The sequence below is a fragment of the Episyrphus balteatus genome, chromosome 2 (genome assembly GCF_945859705.1).
Source record: "Episyrphus balteatus chromosome 2, idEpiBalt1.1, whole genome shotgun sequence".
In the NCBI taxonomy this organism is placed as follows: domain Eukaryota; kingdom Metazoa; phylum Arthropoda; class Insecta; order Diptera; family Syrphidae; genus Episyrphus; species Episyrphus balteatus.
The window spans coordinates 33,467,687-33,480,518 of NC_079135.1; the positions used below are offsets into that span (position 1 = coordinate 33,467,687).

Here is a 12,832-nt window from a genome sequence, read left to right on the forward strand (position 1 = left end):
TTAAACAATTGTTTTAAATTACATTTTGATACCTTAGTTTAGTTTTGAGAAGCTGGCCTTAGAAAATCTTAAAAAGTAAAAAGATGAAATTGGCTCTCGCAATTCTGTTTATATGTTCGTATTTTGAGCTGCAGTCTAAATTGATTCACTCCAAACTTCATTGGTAAGAGGTTTTAGTGATTCCTTAAGAGAAAAAATTGAAATTTTGTTTCTAGAACCAAAATTCACGGTACCCTTACAATATGACATAAATGGAAGAGGTTGTTTTGTTGTTTTTCTCAAACACGCATTAATTTAAATAATACATGTAGGTACTTTGGCAATTTTTTAAAATAAAAAAAAAATTTTGTGTACCGAAATCGTTGTCATAGAACCGTTTTTTTTTTTGTATGTCTAACTTTCTCGTAAATTATGTGACCAATTATGTGACGAAGTTGTATGCCAAAAATATTTTAGAAACTTTAATTTCAAATTTAAGAAATATTCTTTATAATTTGATTTTTTTTTTAAAGTAATTTTTTGAAAATGGATCATTGTATTTTTTAAACTCTCTTATTTTGAGTCGATTGAATTTTTTTTTCATTTTTTTATTTGAAGATGTAAGAAATCTAGGTATGTAATTAAAAAAAAAAACGATTTAAAGATTCTCCAAAAAAAACCTAATATTTTACGAACTTGCTCTTAGAGTTCAAGTTGCTTAAACTTTAAAGACTTTTTATATAGAAATTTGGAAAATGTATAGGTATATCTACAAGATATTTGTTTTTCAAAATAATAAAACAACATCTGAAATCAAATTGCCCCATAAAACAGGTATGCAGTTGTATTCGATATTATTAAGATGCATTTTTAGAAGAAAAAAAAAATTCAAAATCTTTAGAGCCGTATTTTAACAAACTAATTTTTTATAAATAATTTTTTGAGAAAAAAAGTTTTAAAATAAAGTTGGTATGCCATTTTGTAGAAATCACTAATCAACATCTTAAACCAATATCTATTTCAAAAAAATTCAATGTCCGGTTTTCGAATTTCAAATTTTTTTTAAAAATTCAAAAATTATTATTTTTAAATTTTATTTTCAATTCCTATTAAAATTAAATTAGTGCTTCCGTATAAAAAAATCGTTGAAATTTAATTTTTAGTTTGGCAGAAAATCAGATTTGATAAAAAACGGTTCTATGGCAGGTACCGTTAATAATGATTTCCCAAAACTAATATTTGATTTATTTTAATAATATGGTTAGAGCCGTTTTCGAGAAATTAAACTTTTCCGAAATTTTTATACCTATGACAGGTACCGTTATTTTTGGTCCAAACAAATTAATTCCAAAAATGGCTCTGAAGAGTTGCAAATTGACTACATAAAAAGTTTGATGTTAATCGGTCCATTAATTTAGCTCCTTATACAGACAGACAGGCAAACAGACTGACAAATTGACTTCCGGGACCCACTTTTTTCGCATTCTCTACCATTGTATTGTCATGGCCCAAAATTGCTATCTCAACTTTTTTTTACGAATGCATAACTTGATAATACTACCTATGTATATCGCAAGTAAAAATGCATACATACCTACTTTGTCTATTGGTCAAAACAATTTAGTTTTGTAATTTGAAAAGAAAAATATTCTTTTATTAATTTTTAAAAAATCTTTAATAAGCAACTTTAGCCATAAAAGCTAGAATGTAGAACTAGTCGACCATCAATCAAATTTTCTAAAATTTTTTAAATTTAATCTATTTCTCAGAAATTAGAACTCAAATTTGGTGAAAGAAATGGAATGGCTTTTCGAACTTTAAAATTGGCTACTAACGTTTGATTCCACCATGACTTATTGGTTAGATTCTTATGGGTTCGAATTTTTGTTTCAAGATTACTAATCTTAATTTTATCATAAATTTTAAGTATGTAATTTCATATTAAACACTGCTCTTGAATGTTTTAGTTCATTAAAAAAGACATTTTTCCAAGAAAAAAACTGAAAATAATTACAGACCGTTTTTTCATTATTAAGCATTCTAAGCTATAAAGATAAAATATTGAAAAAGTGTTGGTTTTTTATCAAAAAATTGTTAGGATTTCGTATTTCCAATTTCGTTTTTATTTGGAAAACTAATACAACTCCTTATTCCTAAAATAAAATAAAAAATCTAATTCGAATTACCTGTCCCGCAGAGTAACTTGTTTTAGTATTCTTGGAATTGATGTTATTTTGATTTTCCCATTTCAAAATATAATAAAAACAAAAAAATGTGATAACATTAAAACACTCAATTTGTCACATATTAAATTGACCTAACAGGTGACCCACATATTGTGTTTATAATAAAAACATCAATTTTGCTTTCAATGAGTCATAATAATACCATACAAAATACATAAATCTTTTTTCAAGAATTTGGAGTTTCCTAATCCATATATCAAAAAACCCTTATATTCATTAGGGAAAATGCATTGTCCACCCACTAACCCGAATAAATAATTTCAATTCTATTTTTTGAATACAAAATGCACACATCAATAAGAAGATACAAAACACAAAAATCACTCTGGTGCCCTTGTTCAACTTTTATAAAAAAAAACAAACAAAAAACTGCTAACAAACTAAAAGTCAAATATATTGGCTTCTTGGCTAGTTTCCAATTTTTTCAGAGTATAATGCACTCAAACATTTTTTTTCTATTTTCTTTTTTTTTTTGTAAAAAAAAAAAGAAAACAGAACAGGAAAAATAAAATCAATTCCTGCGATAAGATTGAATAGGAACAAAACGAGGCAAATGTTTTGTAGTGCAAGTGCCGGACAAATTGTAGCGCATTTATTATGTTTAACGGACAAAAAAAACTAGGAGCATTTTCAGATACAAGGTATGATAGTTGCTAGTTTTTTTTTGTGGGTTAATGTTGTTGCATAATTTAGTTTGTCTGTCTCCTCTTGTATTATGTAGTAGGTACATATATGGTAAATGATATTATTTAATCCATGTATATTAGACTGATTTAAAATTTTTTTTTTGTTCAAAGCATTGTTGAAAATATTGTTGGAAATGACGAAAAAAAAATACTGTAAAAGTTTCAGCCCTTAATGTTAACATTTAGTACCGCCGGATCGCAAATTTCTATTTCCCATACGATTTGTATGGGAAAGATTGTGTATTTGTGTTTAGAATTTTTTATCTTTTTAATGGTTCATCCAAAAAGCTTGACAAAAACATTTTCTTTTATAAAATTTCCTAAGCAAAAAAAACAAAACACTTTCTGCATTAACATTTTTTATATCTTTTTTTCAAAATTATGACCATACCTATATAAAAAAAAAATTTTTTGCAAAAAAAAATGTGAATTTCAGTCCCTTTCTCGATAAAAAAAAAATTAAAGGTATGATATTTGAATAACTTTTTGTAATAATCCAGTAATTAGGCATTATTATCTTTTAATTAATCAAAAAAATTGTTTAATTTAATATTTTTTACGAATTAAAAAAAAAATGTTACATGAGAGTAACGCTGGGTCCGAAAGGGTTAGTCAAGAATTTTGACATTTTATTTCAAATACTTTTGAAAATGATACAGTTTTTTTTTTAAATAACTTTAACTTAAACGCTTTTGTCTTCAAATTTTAGTCTAAATCTTGTACGAGATATTCAGAAACCAAAAAAAAAATTGTTCTATGACTGTTCTATTTTTTTATTCAAAAGTTGTCTCTAATGTGTAATACTACACACAAAAATTTTAATCAAAATCCGTAGTACCGTTAGTTTTGGTCCTTAAAAAAAAAAATTTCAAATTTTTCCTCTAGGGAATTACCCAAAACTATTTACTACCAAGTTTGAAGAAAATCGATTTAGAAGCTTAGGCTGTATAGCTCGAGGTACTTACAGACAGACAGACAGAATTGCCAGACTTACTTTTTTGGCATTCTCCATCATCATAATGTCATGTAAAATTGTTATCTTGAGTTCGATTTTTTTTACGAATCCTTAATTTGCTCTATAGTAACAATATCGCAAGTAAAAATCTCAAATTTTCGTCTTCCTTTTGTATGGACCAGCATTTTTGAATTTGAAAAAAAAAAATGAAAAAGGTATATTAGTAGAGTAACTAAAGCAAATTATTAGGGAACCCGGCCGAACAGCTCTGATTTTGACGATTTTTTTTAAAACGTAGGTAATTAAAAATACTTTAAAGTCTATAGATTAAAAATTGCCGGTGTTGCCGTATTGTTTTTTAAAATTAAAATTAAATTTTTTTTAACAAAACCATGCTTTTATGCTTAAATTTCATAAAACAAATGATAGCTAAAGATTCTCTAGGTAATTTAAGGAAAATATATAAAAGGCAGTAAGGGACAATCTTCCATCGTTTAAGCGATAAATGCAATCTTCTAACATTCTGACCTCAAACACTAAAAAAAATATTTTGAAAACAACGGCAACACCTACAATATTTTAAAATACATTTTTAAAAAGCCAGAAGCTCATTCTTATCTCTTAAATTTTAATCCACTAAATTTAATCAATACTTTTTGAAAAAATGGTCCTCAAACTCAGAATTAAAAAAAAATGTTATTAGAAAAATTTAAAATGACTTTTTTCCAAACTTTTTCTAATAAAATATGAATTTATTTAAAAAAAATGTTTGGCCATAAATATTATCAGTTGAATTTCGAAGCAAATAAGGTAGAATATATCACACTTTTGAAAAAAAAAAATGAAAAATTACTTCAATTTCAATGGTTTTTTTTTTTTATTAAAACTGAATTTTTGCATTGAAATAATTAATTTTCTCAAAGACTGTGGTAAATAGGAACTTTAAATTTTTGCTATTTAACTTTCAACAGTAAGGGTTATTAAATGAATAAAAAATAATTTTATGTTTAGAAGTTGAACTTTAAAAAAAAAAATAAGTTACATTTTTTTTCAAAACTTTTATTAAAAAAAGTTCTTCGAAAATGAAATACTTTTTAATTTTTTTCATAAACCGTAATACATATTGACATTTCCTTTTATAATTTGAAATCATAATAAATGCTGCCGAAAAAAATTTGAAAATAAATGCATTTTATATTACGACCAAGTTTAAAAAACGACATGTTAAAATTTTTTCAATAATTTTTTTTTTTCAAAAATCTGAGTTCAATTACCATTCTTTCAAAAGCCGTTCATTCAATTAACTTAATTTTAATTTTACATATATGACTAAGCTTCTAGCTTTTAAAAAATGTATATTTGAATATTGTAGGTGTTGCCGTTCTGTTCAAATATTTTGTTTTGTGTTTGAAGTCAATTAATAAGAAAATTGCATCTATCGCTTGAACTATGGAAGATTGTCCCTCACTCCCATGTATTTTTTTTTCCTTGAATTTTCTAGAAAATCATTTGGCATCAATTAATTTATGAAATTTAAGAAAAATTTTTGAAAAAAAATTGTTTTTGTTCACAAAAATCTTCAATTAAATTTAAAAAATTAAAACGGCAACACCGGCAATTTTTAATCTATAGACTTTAAAGTATTTTTAATTACCGACGTTTGAAAAAAAAGATCATCAAAATCTAAGCTGTTCGGCCGGGTTCCCTAATATTGCCAATTTTTGAGCTTTAGTTACTCCACTATATTAATGATTTCGACGATTTTAAAACCTTTTTTTTTATAAAAACGATTAAGTTTTTGAAAAAAAAATCAAGGGTCATATTTTTTTTGATTTTGAAACACCTATTCAAATGAAATTTTTTTAAGATAAAAGTATAAAAATGATAATTGTAAGGGAGCCTTAAAAGTTTCAACATTGAAGGAAATATACTAACGCATTTAGTCTGTGAATCCCAATATTATAACAGACAGATAAGAAGAACAATAGTATTAAACTTTTGTATCCGAAAGTATTTGAAATCTCTTGAACCTTAACTCTAACAGAGTAAGGTTAAAATTAAGACTATATGCTTTTCACTATCCAATTTTTTAAGGATTTATAAAATAAAATTGTATTGAATATTTTTTTTTACAAATGCAAATAGGTACCATCTGTGTGTAATTAATTTAACAAATTTTCATTCGATGTCAAAATTAAAATTAAAAACTTTCAATCAGTCTTTTAATTTATTTATCCATTGGATAAATAGGCTTTCATCATCTTTTGATACATTGTGAAAGTTTTTTCGCGACTCATGCATTTTTTCAACACCTCGTTTATTAAGATTTGTATCCCGTCTCAATTATTCTTTTTTTACTTGTAATTACTTATCCTACTACTATACTATAAGAGTCCCTCATCTATGAAGAAAGTTTTTCATCCATTCACTCATTCATTAATAAAATTTCAATAAAATATTCGTGAGGCAAAAGCATGTTGTAGATAAAAGTACTTGCAATGAATTGCGTTTAGATGCATATTCATATATATAAAATGTTTTGCAACATCAAATGACAATTTTATACAAAATAAAAATAAACATTCGCAATCAATCTTTCTTTTCGCTCTTGGTGAACAGATGTGTATAAATAAATGAATGCATCGTACATAGCATAACGATGTAATGAATAATATTCTATGATTTGATTTATTATTTGCAAAAAAAAACTCTTGCTACATGCATGAAGTTTTTCTATCTATCAGATACTTTCGCATGTTCATCATCATGAGCTGCACTAGGCCGCTTACAAAGTGGGTGGCTTAGAAATGAAAGGGTGTCTTGACACTCTTAAGATTTAAAAATAAGACAAAACTAAAAAATAATTGTTTGCCTAGTTGCGAATTACCAACATTAAACTTTGACATTTAAAAAAAAAAACAAAAAGCAACTTGATGTACTTTTTACTTTCGTTTCATTTCCAAAGCTTGAGACCAAAGCCACCCATACAAACTTTAGACAAAATGGTGGAAGAAAAATTTAATACCTATTTAATTTTTTTTTAAATTTTTTACAACAACTTAGTTGGCAACATTGTAGTTTTTTCCCACGCTCGTTCCTACCCGATTTATTACATTGGTCAGCATTATTGCACCTTTTTTATATTTCATGATGTTCTTAATGTTTTTTTACTTATTTGGCATTGAGTGATACAAAATGTAGCAAAAATTCTATTATTAAAATTTTATAACGGGAATATCTCCAAAACGCAAGCTGATAGAAAATTTCTGATTTAGATTTTTAGTACACCCAAATCATTCTTCTGTTTCTTAAACGAAAACTAGGGAAATGCTTAAAAAGTAGTAAAAAAAGCGATTATTGAGATTTTGTGGATTTTCTGAAGTTCAGTACCCCAAAAACCTTCGGAAAAATCCATCAAACATAGTAAAATATAACCCCTGTTGCCCAGTGTTATCTGTAAAAATTGCCTAAATAAGATCAATTAATTTTTGTCTATTTTTATATATATATTTTTTTTTTTTGAAAACCTACTCCCCCTCATAAAATTTTTTACGGCCGCCTCTGCATTAAACTCTTACAAATAATAATCATGCAGAGAGAAAGATGCAGAATTGATAACCTCATTAAGGTAGCAGACTGCAAAGTAATCGCCTTTGAATTTAAACTATTCCACTTAGCATGGCTAACAAACCATGCCAAAGCTGTAGTATTCTATTCACAACATGATGCGGGTTCCGTCTTGTTTTTTTTTTTTTAAGACCCCAAAGTACTTTGCAACTATCTCCGAAATACAATCTCGAAATACTATCTCTTCTTCTGCAAAGCGAACATTGAATCCGAATGCGAACCAAAAACGAACATGGCAAGTCTGCTACTTTGTTATTTTATCGGCCGGAAAATTTATTACAACTGCAACGTGGTGATTCTTTGCCTGCGCCACTCCACACTGCCCGTCTACCACCTTTTTGATGGTAGAACGTGGAGGTTATCGTGCCCGTACGGAAAAACAACCTGAGAGGACCTTTCGCTGGCTTGAATATTATGGCCGGGGTGCCAGAGTGGTGGTGCATTCCGTGTGCACCTTACTTTTCGACAACAACTGTAAATGGCCTCCAAGGTGCGCCTTTCCCACAACTTTATATCTCCATACCAGCGGATTGCAGTCTTATAGCAACGGTGGAAACATAATATTTTTCCGTTATGTCCCGCGTTTCTACGGGTTACCATCTACATACCAGGCCTTCATAATGACGACGATGATGGTGATTCACCCAGAAGAGTAGGTAAGTGGATTCGAGAAGACCTCACGGTTTGCGATGGCTGTGGTTGGTGATGGTGCTTCGGTTGGGTCTATGGGTGAGCGGGTGGCGTCAGTGTTGTTGATCTATCGATGGAGGGCATTCCTCTGACACTAGCACTCAGCACAGACCAGCATAATCGTGCGACTCGTGAACTCCTCTCTCCATATCATGGCAACGAACGAATGAATGACGGGCCAACTTGTAGCTTGTAAGTTTCCTCCGCACTTTGCCTTTTTGGAATGAATGACTCGCGTGATATAAGAAGTGTGCAACAAACGGTTTGATTAGAACAAGTTGCTAGACCTGTTTATGAAAAAGGAGATTTTTTACGACTTTTTATTTCTATGTGCTATGTTAGCTAGAGGGCTTAGCCACTCTATTTTTTCGTTTGGTCTTATAATGATGAATTAAAAGTTCGTGAGAATGAAAACGAAAGTGCAATTGAAGTTACAGATGAGGCTCTATCCATAAACCTTATACCACTTTGAGCTTCGTGTTTGTTTTAATTCGTTTGTATAAAAACGCAATTTATTGCTCACGATAGTGTTTTATGTGTTTGCTTATTTTATAGGAGTAAACTATAGCAGGTATTAGATATCTTTATGAAGTGTTTTGTTGGACTTGCAGTGCGGTAAACATTTATACAAAGCTTGTGCTGGTATGAATCTTGGTTACAAAGAATTGTATCTGGAAAGAAAAACAAAAAAATAATGTTTAATTGACAGTGATGATGGTGAATTGTATGTTTAATAGGTTTCATGCTTACTATACTAGGTCAAACAAACTTGATCAACACTTTTACGTGGTTTGAACGATAACGTCCAAAGGTCACGCACGTTCGTTACAATTGTTTTCTTTGAAGTTAACACCGCTCATTGTCTTTATGGCAGTTACTCTACTCATTGAATATAACTGAAAAAAATTAATGGAAGCAATCATTTTTTCTCAATTTTCTTTTTTTCTTTTTAATAAAAAAGTTTCAACTTGGCGATTTGAGGCAAGCTTAACTTATCGATAAAGGTAAAGTTTAAGAAAAGTTGATTTTGATACACTGCTCATTTGCCAATTTTGTTTTCCACATATGTTGATAGATCGCTAAGATCAAGTAATGAAATCATAAGTAGCTTCATTTTATTCTGCGTATTTTAGATTTATAGTAAAAAAGTTGAGGAGGGCTTTATCTACTATAAAAACTTCCAAGAACCGAGAAAGTTTCCGTTCTAACACGCTCCTTAACCCAATAATTTAAAATTCAAATTTTTCTATTCGTTTAAGTTTAGTTTTTAAAGACACTCTCAATGCGTCCAGCCGGTAACTTAAAACTTTAAACATGTTTTTAAAATTTTGATATTTAGTGAAAGAATAGTGAAAAAAGGAAATGGTTTTATCGCTTGGACAAAATTTTTGTTCCATACTTTTGCAATTCAACTTACACGGTCATCGTGGCGTATACGTAATTTTATAGCAATTAGACATGACATTACTATGATAGAGAATGCAATCTAAATTCTGCCTGTGTTGCTTCAAACTTGATAATAAAGGGTTTTTGGTGATAGAAGTAAAAGAAGGAAAGTTGAGATTTATTTAGAACAAAATATTATAGCCATTAGCCACATCTCCAAAACACTTTAAAGATTGATTAAATTTTACGTGTGTACTATTCCACTATTAATATAAAAATAATATATTTTCAACCGTTATCAACACTAAGTATCTGTCATAGAACTTACTTTAGATATTGATGTTCTCGTTAATGCCTAGCACGATTTCAAAGAAAATTTTTAGACAGAAACGTACCTTTTCCTATTGTTAATGTTAAAAAAAAAATACATTTCTTGATGTATCAAAAATTTTTCTTTTTTTTTTTGAAAAAATAATTTTTTTTTAAGTGGCTAAAGTCATGCTATGTGGCAAATGAGATCATACTTACTTTTGAAATATGTATGAAAAAACAAATTTTTGGAGCGTTATTGACGGTACTTGATGTCTGATTTATTCCTAAGTGACACGACCGGATGAATGAACTTTATTGAAACTTTATTTTATGTGTCTGTTAATTGGCATACAAAATTTGCTTATTTAAAAATTTTTTTTCAAAAAAACTTCTCTAATTTCAAAAAAAAAAAAAAAAAATTTTTAATTTTTTGTTATACAAAAATTGGCATACTTTGTTCGGAGGTCAAAACCTAAAGAGATGTTTTTGTAACTTTAGGTACACCAATTTTTTTTAAGTTTTTTTTCAAGTTTTTAATTTTTCAAAAAAAAATCTCTTATACATTTTTGAACTGCTTTAATATTCCAAGCATTTTTTAACATAAGAGCAAGTACGTGCGATCCAGTTAATTTTTTTTAAATTTTGGAGTTAAATTATTTGTGGTTTACAAAAATTTTTCATTTATTTTTTTAACCAAAAAAAAAAAAAAAACGTTACGAATGTGAAGTTTTTGACAGGAGAAATTTGTTCATTTCAACAATACATATAAATAATACACACATTGATAGCCCTATTGTTAGCTTAGACAAATAACTATTAACAAAAGTCAAAGTGGGGACAAAGGGTTGCCAGGTATCTTTAAAAAAAAAAGTAAAACAATAATTAAAGAAAAATCCGTTTACTTACAAGATTTAAAATATTATCCATAATATAAACGATGATAAATTAGTTACCTAAAGCGAGGATGAATGCAAGAAACTTGACAGAAGTGTACTAAAAAAGTCGAAAAACTAAATAAATGAAAAAAGATTGATACATTTATTAGAAGGTCACAAATTGACAGAAATAGGGGTAAATCCATCTAAGAGTCATGAAACTTTAAATTAAAAAAAAATATTATTTAAGTACAAACATTTTATAAGATACAAGAAGTCTGAAAACTAGTTTTACGGACTAAATCTCATTAACAAATTAAAAGGAGTGTACAGCAAAATATAGGCTTGCTAGAAGAGTCTGATTCATTTAAATTTGGTGTTCATTTTTTTTTGTTTCAAACCCGTCAATTATTGTCAGAATTAAAGCCATAGAATTTAATTGTTGAATTTGCCACAAAAAAAGAAGTTTTGGTCATTTTTTTTTTTTACTTTTTATTATTTTTTTTTTCTGTTGAAGAATTTAAATGCAAAGACTAATTTTCTCCGGTCAATTTCTGAAATCAATCATTTCTGACTTCAATTTTCTAATATTGATATGTGCCTCAATGTGCCCCCTAAATTAACCTTATTTTTCCAACAGTCAAGTCGATACAAATCGAACTTTTTTTCTCTCTCATAAAATCAATGAAGTTCGAGTCAAAACTTCATTTACCATTCCCATCCACTTTATGTTCATACTTCAAACTTCACTCAATTTATAGTTGAATTTGTTGTTGTCTATAATACCACACGACTTGTCATACAACCTTTTTAGCTTAGATATTTTTCTACTTATTTGTTTACCTTTCAAGTTGAGACTCTATAGAGCTCATATTATAAGAAATCCCCGCTGCTTGGGTTTTAAGAAAAAGGTATCATCAAAGTCACAAACTCTCACACTTTGTGTGGCGCACAGGTGATGGTAGCTTAGCTGGGCTGGTGGATTGTTGAGACCAATCCGACTCTGGTTTTAGTTTATTCAGAGACTGCGTCGCGTGTTCACGGTTCGAATAATATCGGTTACAATCTGTATATCTCTGAACTTTTGTTCCATAATAAAATTTATGCAGTGTCATAGAATAAAAAAAAAAAAAACAACGACCATTATACGATTAGATTAACCTATAGAAGAAAAAAATAATAAATAAATAAATTTATGCGAAAATGCCTTTTGCGGGTACTATGACCCCAAAAAATTGTCGCATTGTGGTAATTTGAAAAAAAAAAAAAAAAAACAAAGCTGATTCATTTAGCCTGTTACTTTTGTTATACTTTTTTGGTTAGGGGAAGTGCGTTTGAGTTACCAATTTTTGTTGGGTTTTTTTTTTTTTAATCTTTTTTTTATTTTTTTTTTTTTTTTGGGCTTCTTTGACCCCAACCTTCATAACGTTGTATAAGACTTTGAAGGGTTTCGCAGAGACAAGTTAACGTCATCGTCGTCGTAGACTTCCATGGTTCTCTTACCAACTTGATGCCATACCTTGTCTGGAGTTTGTTATGCCGGTGATGATGGTAATAGCAGGGTTGTAATGTGCTTGTGCGTCATCAGGAAGAGATTTGTTTTAGTGCAGTGGCAGTGATTGTGGTTGAAGTTGAAGTTGGTTGTATCTTTAATTCAGAGGTTTCGGGTTACCCACAAAACGAAAAAGATACACATCAAGAGTCACAACAAATAGGAATCTAAATAAAATAGAAATACAAAAAAAAAAAAGAAAACACATCAGATGACGACTTAAACGTGGTTTATTCTGGAATTCGTAACGAATCTTCCTTCTTCTAAGAATTAATTGCATCGACCACAAAAAGTGATTATAGTGTTCGTGTTTTTGTGGATGCGTTGAAATTCTAGAAGATACTTGTATCTTTTTTTGTTTAATGTGTGTTGCCCAAAGTTATGTTGTGTTTATCTTTATAGCAAGAGTTGTTTTGCCATTTTTCATGATTTAAAAAATATTTTTATTGTAAATTGTAATTGTGGTTTAATGTTGAAAAAAAAAAATTATGAACGTGAGCGTGTTTTGATTGCAAAACAATTAT

The 12,832-nt window shown here is 28.7% G+C and overlaps 1 protein-coding gene across 9 annotated transcripts in view; it reads left to right on the forward strand.

Moving 5' to 3' along the window:
* Positions 1-12,832, forward strand: part of LOC129909189 (probable serine/threonine-protein kinase nek3) — a 186,978-nt gene that overhangs the window by 132,963 nt on the left and 41,183 nt on the right. The gene's annotated exons all lie outside the window — the stretch shown is intronic.